This window comes from Somniosus microcephalus, unplaced genomic scaffold (assembly GCF_052327205.1).
Source record: "Somniosus microcephalus isolate GS21.2 unplaced genomic scaffold, FLI_Smic_1.0 unresolved_chr2, whole genome shotgun sequence".
NCBI lineage: Eukaryota > Metazoa > Chordata > Chondrichthyes > Squaliformes > Somniosidae > Somniosus > Somniosus microcephalus.
This window is the reverse complement of record NW_028225180.1, coordinates 45,462,557-45,478,783: the sequence shown is the minus strand read 5'-3', so window position 1 is coordinate 45,478,783 and position 16,227 is coordinate 45,462,557. Positions and strand designations below refer to the sequence as shown.

Sequence of the window (16,227 nt, the reverse complement as noted above, 5' to 3'; positions counted from 1 at the left end):
AAAGTCCTGCTCAGCGATCATCCCTGTCCTTATATATGTAAATTGAATCCCGGTCCGCCAGCATATACAATTTATTACTGCTATCGTTGTTTAAATCCCTTCATGGTCATGTCCCTTCCTGTCTCTGCAAGCTCCTCCAAACCTACAATCCCCACCACCAGAATCTCTCTATTCCAGTGACTCTGGCCTCTTGTGGCATTTCACCCTCTCCTCCCCCCATCTATAGGTTGTGCTTCCTGCTGTCCCGGCTCAATGCTCATCAATTCCCCACCTAAACCTCCCCAGCTCGCTCCTCCTTTAGAACCCTCTGAAACTCACTGCTGTGACCAGCATTCTGACCACGCCTCCTTCTACCCCCTTTTGTCTGAGCCCATCGGTTGTCGTATGTGGCTTCTGTGAAGCACCTTGCGATGTATTTCGATGGAAATGCAAGTTGTTGTTGCTGTGTATTTATTAAACCAGTGTCAGCGTGTGTGACACAGCAGATAACTGAAACTTACAAGATCTCAAACTTGGTTATAATTTAATGCCGGAGAATAACTTCAACTATAGTTTGTAGAAATTACTGATCCGAGACTGGATCACCTTTACATTTCCACAGTGGGGAAAGGAAAGGACGCTGACTGAGAGTTTCAGTGGATGGACGTGTGTGGACACACACACAGCGAGAAACGTGTAGAGTGGAGAATATTCACTGTAGAACAGCAGGCGAATCTACCACTTATATAATCATGGTCATTTCTGAGATTGAAAAGACCTGAGAAAATACTTCACACATTACCTCACTGAATAAAGTTACATAGAAACATAGAAGATAGGAGCAGGAGTAGGCCATTCTGCTCCTCGAACCTGCTCTGCCTTTCAATGAGATCATGGCTGATCATCCAATTTCAGTACCCTGTCCCGGCCATCTCCCCATATCCCTTGATCCCTTTGGCCGTAAGAAATATATCCAACTCCTTGAATATATTTAATGAATTGGCCTCCACTGCCTTCTGTGGTAGAGAATTCCACAGGTTCACCACTCTCTGGGTGAACAAATTCCCCCTCATCTCTGTCCTAAATGGCTTCCCCCTTATCTTTAGACTGTGATCCCTGGTTCGGGACTCCCCGGCCATCGGGAAAATCCTTCCTGCATTCAGTCTGTTCAGTCCTGTTAGAATTTTATATGTTTCAATGAGATCCCCTCTCATTCATCTAAACTCCAGCGAGTATAAGCCCAATCGACCCAATCTCTCCTCATACGTCATTCCTGCCACCCCAGGTATCAGCCTGGTACAGCTTCGCTGCATGGCAAGAACATCCTTCCTCAGATAAGGCGACCAATACTGCACACAGCACTCAAGGTGTGGTCTCACCAAGGCCCTTTACAACTGTAGCAAGACATCCTTGCTCCTGCACTCGAATCCTCTCGCTATGAAGGCCAACATACCATTTGCCTTCTTAACCGCCTGCTGCACCTGCATGCTTACCTTCAGCTACTGGTGCACAAGGACACCCAGGTCTCGTTACACTTCCCCTTCTCCCAATCTATTACCATTCAGATAACAATCTGCCTTCCTGTTTATGCCACCAAAGTAGATAACCTCGCATTTATCCACATTATACTGCATCTGCCATGCTTCTGCCCAATCACCCAACCTGTCTAAATCATACTGGGGATTCTCGGCATCCTCCTCACAGCACACACGCCCACCCAGCTCTGTGTCATCTGCAAACTTGAAGATATTACATCCACTTCCCTCGTCTAGATCATTTATATATATTGTGAATAGCTGGGGTCCTAGGACCGATCCCTGCGATACCCCACTAGTCACTGCCTGCCACTCAGAAAAAGAGCCGTTTATTACAACTCTTTGCTTCCTGTCTGCCAACCAGTTCTTTATCCAAGCCAGTACCTTGCCCCCAATCCCATGTGCCTTAACTTTACAAGTTGATCTCTTATGCGGGACCTTAACGAAAGCCTTCTGAAAGTACAAATACACCATATCAACTGGTTCTCCCTTATCTATTCAACCAGTTACATCCTCAAAAAATTCCAGTAGATTAGTCAAGCACGATTTACCTTTTGTAAATCCATTTTGACTTTATCCAATCCTGTCACTGTTTTCCAAGTGCTCTGCTATTACATCTTTTATAATGGACTAACGATGTCAGGCTTACCAGTCTATAATTCCCCTTTTCTCTCTACCACATTTTTTGAATAGTGGAGTAACATTAGCTACCCTCCAATCCATGCGAACTGTTCCAGAATCTATCGAAATTTGGAAGATGACTAGCAGTGCATCTACTATTTCTGGGGCCACTTCCTTAAGTACCCTAGGATGTACATTATCAGACCCTGGGGATTTATCGATCTTCAATCACGTCAATTTCCCTAACACCATTTCCCTACAAATACTGATTTATTTCAGTTCCTCCCTCTCATTAGACCCTACATGATTAACAACATTACACATTAGTGTTAATATTAGTGGAACAGCAGTAAATGTCCTCAGCTCCTACGGTGCTCATTAGTCAGGTGCTGCTACCATGAGAGATATGGGCCCAGAAATATGGGTGAGTATACTCATGGTATACTCACCCGTAGGCCCGATGTAAGTGCCAAGTTCCTGCATGCACTGCGCATGCGCGGGAAATTGGCACTTCCGTTCCTCTGAACGAAGAGGTTCAGAGGTCGAATGCGTGCACGTAAGGCCTGCTTTTTAAAAGGTAAGTGATGAATTAATTAAAATTACAACATTTTTTCCACAGGTTTATTATTTTTAAACACTTTAAAGCAAGGTAAGTTTATTTTTAGCACCGTTAGAATATAAAATTATTTTTTTCAAAAATTTAAATCATTGTTTAAAATAGTTATTTCATGTTAATTATAGTTTAGTTAAAAATATGATTTTTTTAAAAATTTATTTGATAGTTTAGTGCTATCTTGGGGCCGTAGTATTTATTAATTTTGGCAGCTCTTGCTGTCAGACTTATGAATGGAGCATCCCCTGCTACCATTGGCTATCCATCGCCCACGTGTTCCCAGGAGACACTTCGAACTAACTGCGCCCCTGGGCTACGCAAGCACTGCATGCCGGCAGCTGGACCAGGCCCCGATCAGAATTCCACGGGGCCCACAACTCAACACCCGGCACGCATGGTAAGTGCAGGTTGGGGGCTTGCACCCACGGGAAGCCCCCATCCCGAATTTCTGAGCCTGTGGAAATATTCAAATAGAAGCACTAACCTGGACACATCTCCATGAACACACGGAAAATGTCACTGCACGTAAAGACCAGTGGAAGCACACCTATTTCTATATTGTGTATGTGAATAGATCTCATATTGATAAAGTAGCAGCATTTAATATCAAAACTCAAATAAAAATTAATAAATCAAATATGCGAATAAAAAATAGAATACCAGCAGACTGTGTAAAACTGAGTGAAGGGTCATTTAATTCATCAATGATCACCCCGCTCCATATTTCCCTGCAGAATATTCTCCACCTCAGGAATTAGGCTGGTTTGGCCTGCACTGTGTGAGTAAAACTCACCAATGGGCGCTCCAAGGGCAGAGTCTCGGCTGACGGGAGCCCGTCTGGAACTCAGTTCGGGAGATCACTGGATTTCACTGGCCAGCTGTTTGTGTCACATCTGATGTGGAGAGTTGATCTTAACACTCGGGAAAAGCTCGGTCCCAGAGCTAACAGCTGTTATACTGATGGGGGAGGGGGGTTTGGAATCATGTTTATAAAGGCAACACTCTCCTTCTGTTTAATATTTCCAACAAACACTCCTATTAATAATATATTTATACAGATAATCATAATCTAGGAACGCCTGCCCCCACCATGGCAGACGGTCCAAACAGGGGAGAAGATCCTATAACTTCAACAAGAATGAAAATTGACACAGGTGAGAACACACTATATTATTTACAATATAATTTCTGACCTGACAAAGGGTCCAGATCTCATGCAAAATCCTACAGTTCATACAAGAAGAGGGAACAGGGCAGCGACTGAGTAGAAAGAGGGAAGTTAGTGATCTTCTAGAGTGGAATCACAGTCAGAGGTGGAGGGAGCCTCTGAGTACTGGAATTGTCCAATAGATGGTCGGTATTGTCGGCTGTAAGGTGGATAGAGACAGTGACTCAGAGGTGCGTCTTCCTGAGCAGCAGTGTGACTCCAGCAGCAGGAGGCCACCTCGAGTGGGGCGAGGGTCAGCGAGAACGATAGAGATATCTGTTTCCAGATGGAAGAACATCTTTGAAAGGCTGGGAACGTTTCTGTGAAGGCAAAAAGAGCAGAAAATTGTCACGGTTAAAACCAAAAACACAACGAGAATATATTTTTTTGAAAATACTTTTTGGGATGTGTGTGTCGCTGGCAAGGCCAGCATTTATTGCCCAGACCAAGTTGCCATTCAATAGGTGATAGTGGGCCACCTTCTTGAATCGATGCAGTCCGTGTGGTGAAGGTGCTCCCACAGTGCTGTTAGGTTGGGAGTTCTTAGGTTTTGATCCAGCGACAATGAAGGAGCGGCGATATATGTCCAAATTAGGATTGTATGTGACTTTAAGGAGAACTTGGAGGCGAAAATGTTCCCACACACCTGGTGCCCTTGTCCTTCTAGTTGATGGATGTCGTGGGTATTGGAGGTGCTGTCAAAGATGCCTTGCCGACTTACTGGAGGGCATCCTGTAGAAAGCAATCTGCAACCACAGTAAGCCAATGGTGGAGGGAGTCAATGTTTAACCCAATGGATGGGGTGCTGATCAATCATAATGATTTGTCATCGATGGTATTGAGCATGGGGGAGAATTTGGGGAGTCACGAGTTGGGCCACTCGCCAAAGAATATCCAACCCCTGACTTGCTCTAGTAGACAAGGGGGATTGAATAGGTTGGTTCCAGTTCTATTTTGGTTGATGTGGGGGACTTCGTGTTGGCAATATAATTCACTCTCATGCCATATGGCAATGCTATATTTTGTTGGAGATGGCCATTGCCTGACACATGTTTGGCGTGCATATTATTTGCCACATATCAGGCCAAAACTGGATAATATCCACGTACTGCTGCATGCAGTCATGTAACACTTCATCATTGGAGGAATTGTGAATGGAGCCGAACAAACAGCAATCATCAGCGAGCAGCCCCACTTCTAACCTTATGATGGAGTGAAGGTCACTCATGAAGCAGATGGAAATAGTTGAGTCTAGGATGCTGGCCTGGTTTGAAGAATATTTTGAAGGAATTTGAAGTCAGGCAATGGAATGTAAAACATAGCATCAAGGGGGTGATCTCTGGCTGTAGGGTGGGGGCGGGTGGTTAAAAGGGAATTGAGTTCAAGGCCAGTGGATAATATAAAAAGTCAGGGTTTTTGAAAAGTAAAGCAATAAGTCAAGGTTCTATCACTGGAGATGAAGGGGCAATCTAGTTGTGGAGGATGTCGGTCTGAGGAGGTATCAAACATTTCCAATAGTTTCTAAAAAATTATGGTGTTTGTGTGAGAAGGTGGACTAGGGGAGGGTGTGGGATCCTAGTTAGAGTTAAATGTAGAGACGTATTTGGAGCTGAAAAAATACTCAAGGTGGGTAAGTGGCTGGGCCCAGCGATAACACACTACAGGATGTTAAATCAAATCACAAATGAGGTTAGACAGACTCTCCACAATTGTTCAATCTGTTTTAGATAAAAACAATACACTGGAGCACTGATGGAGCCCAAGTAACGTTTCCATTCAACAGTGGAGGAGAGAGGATAAATCGGGTAACTAGAACAGTTAGTCTACGGCAGTTATGGGCAGAATGCTCGAGTCCGGCATTTTCGGTTGCATTAGAGAATGCTGAGATATAGGGTATGATCACAGGAGGCGGGAATGGGCTAAGTGTAAGCAAGATGTATTTGACAAATTTGCACGCTAATATAAAGAATGGACTCGATCAATCGATGAGATGCAGCACCTGCAGTGTATATGGGTTTTCAGAAGTTGTTTCACGGAGATTTCAGCTGTTTGGTATAAGAGGCAATGTAGCAGCTTGGAAAAAAAGTGGATATTGGGCCAGTAATTCCGGTCCCAATGTGTGAGTACGGACGGTGTACTCATGCGTGGGCCCATTGGCAGTGCAGGATTTCAGCATGCACAGCGCATGCGCGGGAAAGCGACATTTCCTCCAAGGCGTTGAAAGGTCCAACGCGTGCGTGCAGGACTCTGCGTGCATGCGTTGAACTTCCTTCTTTTTGACAGGTTTGCGCGTGTGCGAGGGTCTTTTTTAGACATATAAAAAGGAGGCGTAAGGACTTGATTCTTTAAGGTAAGTGGCCTATTATTTTAAATTAGAACATTTTTCCACAGCTTTATTGTTTTTAAGGACTTTACAGTAAGGTAAGTTTATATTTAGACCCGATTTCTTAAAAAATTATTTTTTTCAAAAATTTGATTAATTGATTAAAATAGTTTTTTAAAGTTATTTATAGTTTATTTAATTATTGGGATTTTTTTTAAATTTTATTTGAAGTTACACTAGTCTTTTGTGTGCCCGTACTTTTCATGAGTTTGACAGTTCTTACTATCAAACTCATGAATGAAGTTTCCCCTCCCCTGATTGGCTGCACAGTGCTCACCTGATCCCAGCCAGCACATCGCACTAACTACGCCGCTGGATCAGGCAAGCACAGCGAGCTGACATCTGAACCGGGCCAGTGACAGGAATTCCAAGCAGGCCCAGGCTTCAGATGTTGATGCGCCAGGTGAGTGCACATCGGGGGCTTGCACACGCGGCAAGCCCCCGATCCTAATTTCTGGGCCAATGTGTTTAGTTTTCAGCATTTGTGTTCACAGACACGAACTCGACAATCATTGAGTTCTTGACAGAGTGCAACGATTACCAGCTGTTCCAGTTGACGCAATTCTACCAGGACAGACTGGAACAGGCGATTGAAGGAGGGGTGGATGGTGTCAGCTCGTTGTTAACATACAAGAGGCTTTTCAGTGGACAAGAGCATCGGGTGAGTGGGAGGGACACATAATGAGTTTGGATTATTTAAAAATCACAGAACAGAGAGGAAATCAGATTTTGAATCATAGAATGTTTACAGAAGAAAAACAGAACAGGAAAGAAAGGGTTAAAGCTGTTCATGCTTTAAATCTGTAAAAAAACACAAATGTGAAAATACCCATCAGATCCATCTGTCTCTGAACAAAGGAGAGGGAAACGGGTACGATATAATGCTTTGTGTTCCGAAGTCAAAGGGAACCACGAATTTTAGCAGGTTCTGTCGAAGATAGAGAAGAGGCAACTAGCCGAAGTTTTTGGGAAGATAATGATTTCAGTGTCGTACAAACTATTTAAAGTAAATTTAGGAACTGTGAGATGATTTTTTTAAATCATCTGTGTGGTAAAGGTATGATATTTTTATAAAAAGCTAAACCAGTGAACAAGTATTGGACCCAAACAGCCACAAAAAACCGTTGGGGAGTGTTGATTCAAACGAATAGAATAATCCCAATTATATTGATTGAGATACCAGAGATAAATCAAATTGTTGGTTCCATGAAGATCCTCGGGATTTTCAAGCAAATTATACAGCTATAGTTAGTAGATTCACAGAAACTTACAGCGCAGGAGGAGGCCACGTCCTGCCTGTGCTGGCTCTTTGACAGAGCAGCCGAGCTCAGTCCCACATCCCCACGATTTGTCCGTAATCCTGCAAGTTCCTCATCCACAAGTGCCTGTCTAACTCCCTTTAAAACTATTTATGGCATCAGCTTACATCACCTTTTCAGGTCGAGCGTTCCAGATCCCGACATCAGTCTGAGTGAAAACAATTCTCCTCAACCTCCCTCTACATTTTTCGCCAATGATTTTAAATCTATGACCTTTGGTTATTGACCCACTCGCCAGACGGAATAGTTTTTCTCTATCTATATCAAAACTTCTTATCTTCTTGAAAACCTCTATTAGGTCACCTGTTAACCTTCTCTGTTCCAAAGAAAACCGTCCTAACTTTGCCGATCTAGTAATAGTACATCTTTCAAGTCTGTGAATACTAACCAATCCAGGTATGTTCTTAGCATGGAATACCAAAGAAATACTGAAATTATAGACCTTGATCAGCGGTGTCAAACAGACTGTCCGCAGAGCAGTTCAATCAGCCGATGTAACTAAAGTCCCTCATCCCTGGTAGTATTTTAGTGAATCTCCTCTGCACCCTGTTCAAGGCCTTGACAGTGTATAACGTGTGGTGCCCAGAATTAGACGCAATACTCCAGCTGAGGACTAACCAGTGATTTATAAATGTTTAGCATAACATTCTAGATTTTGTACTCTATGTCTCTATTTATAAAAAGAAGAATCCCATCTGCTTTTGAACAGCCTTCTCAACTGATCCTGCCAACTTCAAATAGTTATCTACATAAACCCTGAGGTCTCTGTTCCTTCACCCCCTTTAAAATTAAACATGCTTAGTTTGTATTTCCTCTCCTCATTCTTCCTTCCAACCAATATCATTTCACAATTCTCTGCGATACATTTCAACTGCCATGTGTCTGCTCATTTCACCAGTCTCTCTTTGCCCTCCTGAAGTCTGCTATTATCCTTCTCACTATTTATTACCTTTCTGAGTTTCGTGCAATCTGCAACTGAAAATCATGCTCTGTATACCCAAGTGCAGGTCATTAATATACATCAAAAAGAGCAATACTGTATCCTGTGGGACACCACTGCATTCCTTCCTCCAATCTGATAAACTGTTCACTACTGCTCTGTTTCCTTTCCCTTAGACAATGTTCTATCAACGCTGCCACTGCCCATTTAATCCCATGGGATTCTAATTTGCTAACATGTCTATAACGTGGTTCATGGTCAAACGCCTTTTTAAAGTCCATATACACAACATCAACCGCACTACCCTTGTCAACCATTAATTCAATCAATTTAATCAACCACGATATGCCTTTAAATCCATGCTGGCTGTAATTTGTTAACCCATGTTTTTCCAGGTGAATATTTTGTCCTGGGTTATTGTCTAAAAGTTTCTCCACTGTCAACGTTAGGCTGACTGGCCTGCAGTTGCTGGGTTCATTCCACTCCCCTTTTTTGAACAGAGGTGTAACATTTGCAACCCTCCACTCTGCTGGCACCACTCACAAGTCCAAGGAGTATTGGAAGAATTTGGCTCGAGCCGCCTCAGATTAGCTGTAATTCCTGAGAAGCAATAAAATTCTTGTCTGCGAACATTAATGTCTGGTTCCACAAATATTCTGCTGACCAGCATCATTCATCAGGAGGGAAGATATCTGAAATAGAACAGTGCACTGTTGTGCCAGACACAGTTGTAGGAGTGGGAGCATTGAGAGAGTGCATGGAACCGAAAGCAGACAGGCTCTGTTACCAGCGCAAAACTAACACCGCCTTGTTTTCCATTTCCTGATGCACCCAGGCTGTCCTCTCGCCCACGTGCTGTAAGAGTACAATTTGCCCCAGTTCCTTCTCACTGCAGGCCCTTCACTCCGCTCATCAATATATTCATTATTATTCTCTACAGAAAGTCACTGCGCTCACGGAGCAGGGAAACCGGGCGGACAGTTCCAAACTTCTCCTAAATCTGGTGATGGAGAAAAGCTCTCGGGCCCGAAGGGAGATGTGGGAATCCTTTGTGAAAATGTGCCATGAGGTACCAAAGTTGGAAAAAATACTGAACGAAATACAGGAACTTGGTGCGGTAAAAACACACACTGAATTAAATTTCACATCTAAAATTACATACTTTACTAAAGTAGTGCACAGATTTGCTGTCATGAAAGCTAATTTATTCAAACAGGTTCCCATCCATTTGATAACTCGAAAACCACAGAATGCTTATCCAAAATCCCCAGTCCGCTGAATGGTAGGTGATGGTGTGAAGATTTCAACAGATTATCTCGGTTCTGATTATCAGAGTCTTTAACTTTGACCATTGGTTTAGAGACTTCTAGAATGTGGGAATGAAAAGTTGAAGTGCTGGGCCAACATAATTCAACTTCATTTTCACTTCTTACTGATACTGAAATGTGTCTTTGAAATGTGTGGGATGATGTTTCAATTCACACAAGGCTTGGGTTTATCCTTAAATATGCAGATGTTGCCATTACCCCAGTAGTTTATCCAGCTCTTCATGCTGCCTTTGCTGTCAGTGAACTTCACAGATCGGGATAAAAGATCAAACACCTCGTGGAAAGACGGCTTAATGCATCGATTAATCAGCAGACAAAATGAATATATTGGGGCTTCCCTGGATGAATCAATGGATGGTGTAGCAGTGAGTGTAGTGCTTAGTGATAGGTCCAGATATTCGATCATGCATTGCCCATTTTTCTGCCGCTAATCGGCCTAATGTGTCTAATATGGTGGGCAGGAAGTGTACATACATTTCCAGCCAGAAGTGCGCTGGCCGCGATATTGGCGCAGGCTTCGCTGTGGTGCTGGGTGCGCATGCCAGTATAAGTGATTTAAATTACGGCCCTTCACTTCCTGCTGGACCCTTTCCGTTTTTGGTATGCCGGAAAATCTCATGCCATGTGCTGCGCTTGCCCACCAACTCCTGGCACAAACCAGCAGGAAGGAGCACTCACCAGCATTATTGAAGGGAATCGTGCAGAACTTACAATTTAGGAACTGACTGTGGTCACAGGCAGCTGGTTAACTTCTATGCATTTCTTGCTGTGTTTTATCACTCTACAAAGCTTGCTTTGTCTAAAGAGAGCACTAAAGGAGCCCAAGGAACGTCGCTGTTCAAGAATGGAAGAGAGAGGTTAAATCGGGCAGCTAGAACAATTCATCTACCTCAGTTATGTGCAGACTCCTCGATTCCGTAATTTAAGGTTGGATTAATGAACGTTGAGATACAGGGGATGATCAGGGGAGGTTGGAACGAATTAGCTGCAGGCAAATCATGTTTGACAAATTTGCAAATTTTTGTCATAATTGACTCAATAGATCTATGGGATGCAGCACATGCAGTTTATATGGGTTTACACAAGGTGTTTGATAATGTGGCTCACAGGAGGTTTCAGCCATTTGGTATAAGTGGAAATGTTGCAGCCCGGATAGAAAGTGGATAATGTGTTTATTTTTCTCCGTTTTTGTTTACAGATATGAACACTAGAATCACTGAGTTCTTGACAAAGAGCGACGATTACCAGCTGTTCCAGTTGACAAAATTCTACCGGGACAGAATAGAAGAGGCAGTTGAAGGAGCGGTGGATGGAGTCAGCTCGTTGTTAACATACGAGAGGCATTTCAGTGGAAAAGAACATCGGGTAAATGAGAGGGACGCAGAATGAATTTGGATTATTCAAACATCACAGAACTGACAGGATAACAGATCTCAGAACTATAGAATGTTACCGAAAAAAACAGGCCAACCAGGGAAGAAAGGGTTAAAACTGTTGATGTTGTGAATCTGAAATAACAACACAAATGTGAAGAGACCCAGCAGACCCATCAGTCTCTGTACAAAGAAAGGACAGTGGAACGGGTATGATATAACCTTTGATGGGCTGAAGTCAATGGGAAACAAGAAGTGTAGTAGCACTGGGATAAAAGAAAGATGAGATACAACAGACAGAGGTTGGAGGGAATATCATGAGTTGAGTGTCCGATAAGCTATTGGAAGTAACTCGAGGAACTGTGAGAGGATAAATATTTGCGAGGTAAATGAAAGATTTTTTTATACAATGCTAAACCAGTGAACGAGTATTGGAACCAAATAATATTTTGCTATCGTACTAATGTGTGGGAAGTGTTGAATCAAACAAATAGATTGATCAAAGTTATATTAATTAAGACACCAGAGAATGGTTTTATGAATATTCTCACGATGTTCAAGCAAATTATGCTTCTATTTTTAGTAGAATCATGGAAACTAAGAGTACAGAAAGAGGCAATTTGTGCTGTCGTTTCTCAGCAGACACTTTGCAAGATCAGTGTGCTTAGTCCCACATCCATGCTTATTGCCCGTAACCCTGTAAGTTCCTCATCCTCAATCCTTCTAAATTTATTCATGGGATCCGTTTCCACAATAACAACAACTTGTATTTATATAGCACCTTTAACACAGTAATACATCCCAAGGCACGTCACAGGAATATTATTTTCTGACTCGTTCAAGGGATGTGGGGCTAGTCGGCCATACCAGCATTTATTGCCCATTCCTAATTATCCTTGAGAAGGTGGTGCTGAGCCGCCTTCTTGAACCACTGCAGTCCATGTGGTGAATGCAATCCCACAGTGCTGTTACTGAGAGAGTTCCTGGATTTTGACCAAGCGATGATGATGGTTCGGTGATATACTTCCAAGTCAGAATTCTTTATGACTTGGAGTTGGTGGTGTTCCCATGTGCCTGCTGCACTGGTCCTTCTAGGTGGAAGAGGTCGAGGGTTTGAGAAGTGCTGCCAAAGAAGCCTTGGCGAGTGGCTGCAGTGCATGTTGTAGATGGTACAAACAGCAGCCACGGTACTTCGACTGTGGAAGCAGTGAATGTTTAAGTTGGTGGACGGGGTGCCAATCAAGTGGGCAGCTTTTTCCTGGATGGTGTCGAGCTTCTTGAGTGTTGTTGGAGCTGCACTCATCCAGGCAAGTGGAGAGTATTCTATCACACTGCTTACTTGTGCCTTGTAGATGGTGGAAAGGTTTTGGGGAATCAGAAGTAAGGCACTCACAACAGAATACCCAGTCTCTGACCTGCTCTTGTTGTCACAGTATTTATGTGGCTGGTCCAGTTAAGTTTCTGGTCAATGCTGACCCCCAGGATATTGATGGTGTGGGATTCAGCGATGGTAATGCAGTTAAATGTCAAGGTGCTATTATTTGATGCACGCTTCTTGGAGATAGTCATTGTCTGGCACTTGTGCGACACGAATGTTACCTTCAACTTATCAGCCCAAGCCTGAATGTCGTCCAGGTTTTGCTGCATGCGGGCATGGACTGTTTCATTATCTAATGGAGTTGCGAATGGCACTGAACACTGTGCTGTCATCAATGAACATCCACACTTCTGACCTTATGATGGAGGGAAATTCAAATTCAAATTCAAAACTTGTTTGAGGGTGAGAAACGTGGGTCTGAAACTAGTGTCCTAAACTTAAATAAAGGCAATCACAAAGGTATGAGGGCAGATTTGGATAAAGTGGACTGGGAAAATAGATTAATGGGTAAGATGGTAGATCAGCAGTGGCAGCTATTTCAGGAGATAATCCATAAATCTCAGAAAAGCTATATTCCAGTGAGAAAGAAAGGCTCTACGAGAAGGATGCACCATCCATGGTAGGCTAAAGAAGGTAAGGATGGTATCAAATTGAAAGAAAAGGCATACAGTGTTGCGAAGTTTAGTGGTAGGCCAGAGGATTGGGAAACTTTTAGAAACCAGCAAAGGATGACTAAAAAAAATTATAAAGAGGGAGAAGATAGACTATGAGAGTAAACTAGCAAATAATATATAAACAGACAATAAGATCTTGTAAGGTATATAAAAAGGAAGAGAGTAGCTAAAGTAAGCGTTGGTCACTTAGAGGATGAGACTGGGGCAATAATAATGGGAAATAGAGAAATGGCAGAAACTCTATACAATTATTTTGGATCTTCACGGTAGAAGGCACTCTAAAGACATCTCAATAATAATAGATAATCAACGGGCTATAAGGACGGAGTTACTTAAAACAATCTCTATCACCAGAGAAAAAGTACTAGGCAAACTAATGGGCCTTAAGGCCGACTAGTCCCCTGGACCTGATGGCCTGCAGCCTACGGTCTTAAAAGAAATGGCTGCAGACATAGTTGTTGCGTTGGTTGTAATCTACCAAAATTGCCTGGATTCTGGAGAGGCGCCAGCGGATTGGAAAACCACAAAAGTAACGCCACTATTCAAGAAAGGAGGGACACAGAAAGCAGGAAATTATAGGCCCGTTAGCCTAACATCTGTCGTTGGGGAAAATGTTGGAATCCATTATTAAGGAGATAATAGCATGACATTTAGAAAAACATAAGACAATCAAGCAGAGTCAACACGGTTTTATGAAAGGGAAAACGTGTTTGACAAATTTGCTAGAGTTCTTTGAGGAAGTAACAAAGAGGGTGGATACAGGGGAAGCAGTGTGCTTGGATTTCCAGAAGGCATTCGATTAGGCCCCACATAAATTGTTACTGCACAAGATAAGAGCGCACGGGGTTGGGGGTAATATATTGGCATGGATAGGGAAGTGGCTAACTAACAGAAAACAGATAATCGGGATAAATGGGTCATTTTCCAGTTTGCAACCAGTAACTAGTGGGGTGCCACAGGGATCAGTGCTGGGGCCTCAATTATTTACAATCTATATTAATGACTTGGATGAAGGTACTGAATGTACAGAAGCCAAATTTGCTGATGGTACAAAGATAGGCGGGTTAGCAAGTTGTGAGGAGGGCACCAAGATTTCACAAAGTGATGTAGATAGGTTAAGTGAGTGGGCAACCATTTGGCAGATGGAGTATAATGTGGGCAAATATGGAAGGAAGAATGAAAAAGCAAATTATTATTTAAATGGAGTGAGCCAACAAAATGCTGCTGGACAAAGGGATCTGTGCGTCCTAGCACATGAAACACAAAAAGTTGGCATGCAGTTACAGCAAATAATTAGGAAGGCTAATGGAATGTAGGCCTTTCTTGCAAGGTGTATGGAGTATTAAAGTAGGGAAGTTTTGAGGCAAATTTACAGGGCGCTGGCGAGACTGCACCTGGAGTACTGCATACAGTTTTGGTCTCCCTATTTGAGGAGGGATATTCTTACATTGGAGGCAGTACAGAGAAGGTTCAATAGGTTGATTGCTGGAATGAAGGCGTTGACCTATGACGAAAGGTATAGCAGGTTGGGCCTACACTCATTGGAATTTAGAAGAATGAGAGGTGAACTTATTAAAACATATAAGATTCTTAGGGTGACTGACAATGTCGATGCTGAGAGGATGTTTCCCCTGGAGGGGGAATTTAGAACTAGGGGGCATATTTCCAGAATAAGGGGTCGCCGATTTAAGATGGAGATGAGGAGAAATGTCTTCTCTGAGGGTCATGAATCTTTGGAATTCTCTACCCCAGAGAGCCGTGGAGGCAGAATCATTGAATATATTCAAGGCGGAGATTGACAGAGATATTAACTACAAGGGAGCCAAGGGGTATGGGGAAGAGAGCGGCAAAGTGATGTTGAGGCCAATATTGGTCAGCCATGATCATATTGAATGGCGGAGCAGTCTCGAGGGGCCGTTTGGCCTAATCCTGCTCCTGTTTCTTATGTTCTAATGTTATTATGGAAGGCCATTGATGAAGCAGCTGAAGATGGTTTGGCCTGGGACACTGCCTTGAGGAACTCCTGCAGCGGTGTCCTGGGGCTGAGATGATTGAGCTAAAACCACCCCAGCCATCCTCCTTTGCGCTAGATATGATTCCAGCCAGTAGAGAATTTTAACCCCGATTCCCATTGCCTTCAGTTTTACTAGGGCTCCTTGATGCCAGACTTGATTAAATGCTGCCTTGATGTCAAGGGCAGTCACACTCACCTCACAACCTGGAATTCAACTCTTTTGTCCATGTTTGGACCAATGCTGCAATGAGGTCTGGAGCAGAGTGGTCCTGGCGAATTCCAAACTGGGCAGGATTGAGCAGGTTATTGGTGAGTAAGTGCTGCTTGAAAGCACTGTCAACTACACCTTCCATCAGTTTGCATTTGATTGGGTGAAGACTAATGGGCGTTAATTGACCAGATTGGATCTGTCATGCTTTTTGTGGACAGGGCATACCTGGGCAGTTTTCCACATTGTCGGATAGATGCCAGTCTTATAGCTATAGTGGAATAGCTTGGCTAGAGACGTAGCTAGTTCTGGAGTGCAAGTCTTCAGCACGACAGCATGGATTTTGTCGGGACCATCAGCCTTTGCTGTATCCAGTGCGATCAGCCGTTTCTTGATATCATGTGGACTGAATCGAATTGGCTGAAGACTGGCTTCTGTGGTGGTGGCGACCTCGGGAGGAAGCCGATATGCATCATCCACTCGGAACTTCTGGCTGAAGATCATTGCAAACGCTTCATCCTTGACTTTCGAACTCAGGTACTGGGCTCCATGATCATTGAGGATGGCAATATTCATGGAGCCTTCTCCTCCCGTTAGTTGTTTAATGGTCCACTATCATTCAGGGTTGGATGTGGCTGGATTGCAGAGCTTTGAT

At 43.3% G+C, this 16,227-nt stretch overlaps 1 pseudogene; it reads left to right on the top strand.

The window, feature by feature from the left end:
• Positions 1–3,838: 3,838 nt before the first annotated feature.
• Positions 3,839–16,227, top strand: part of LOC147092596 (NACHT, LRR and PYD domains-containing protein 3-like) — a 35,142-nt pseudogene continuing 22,753 nt past the window's right edge.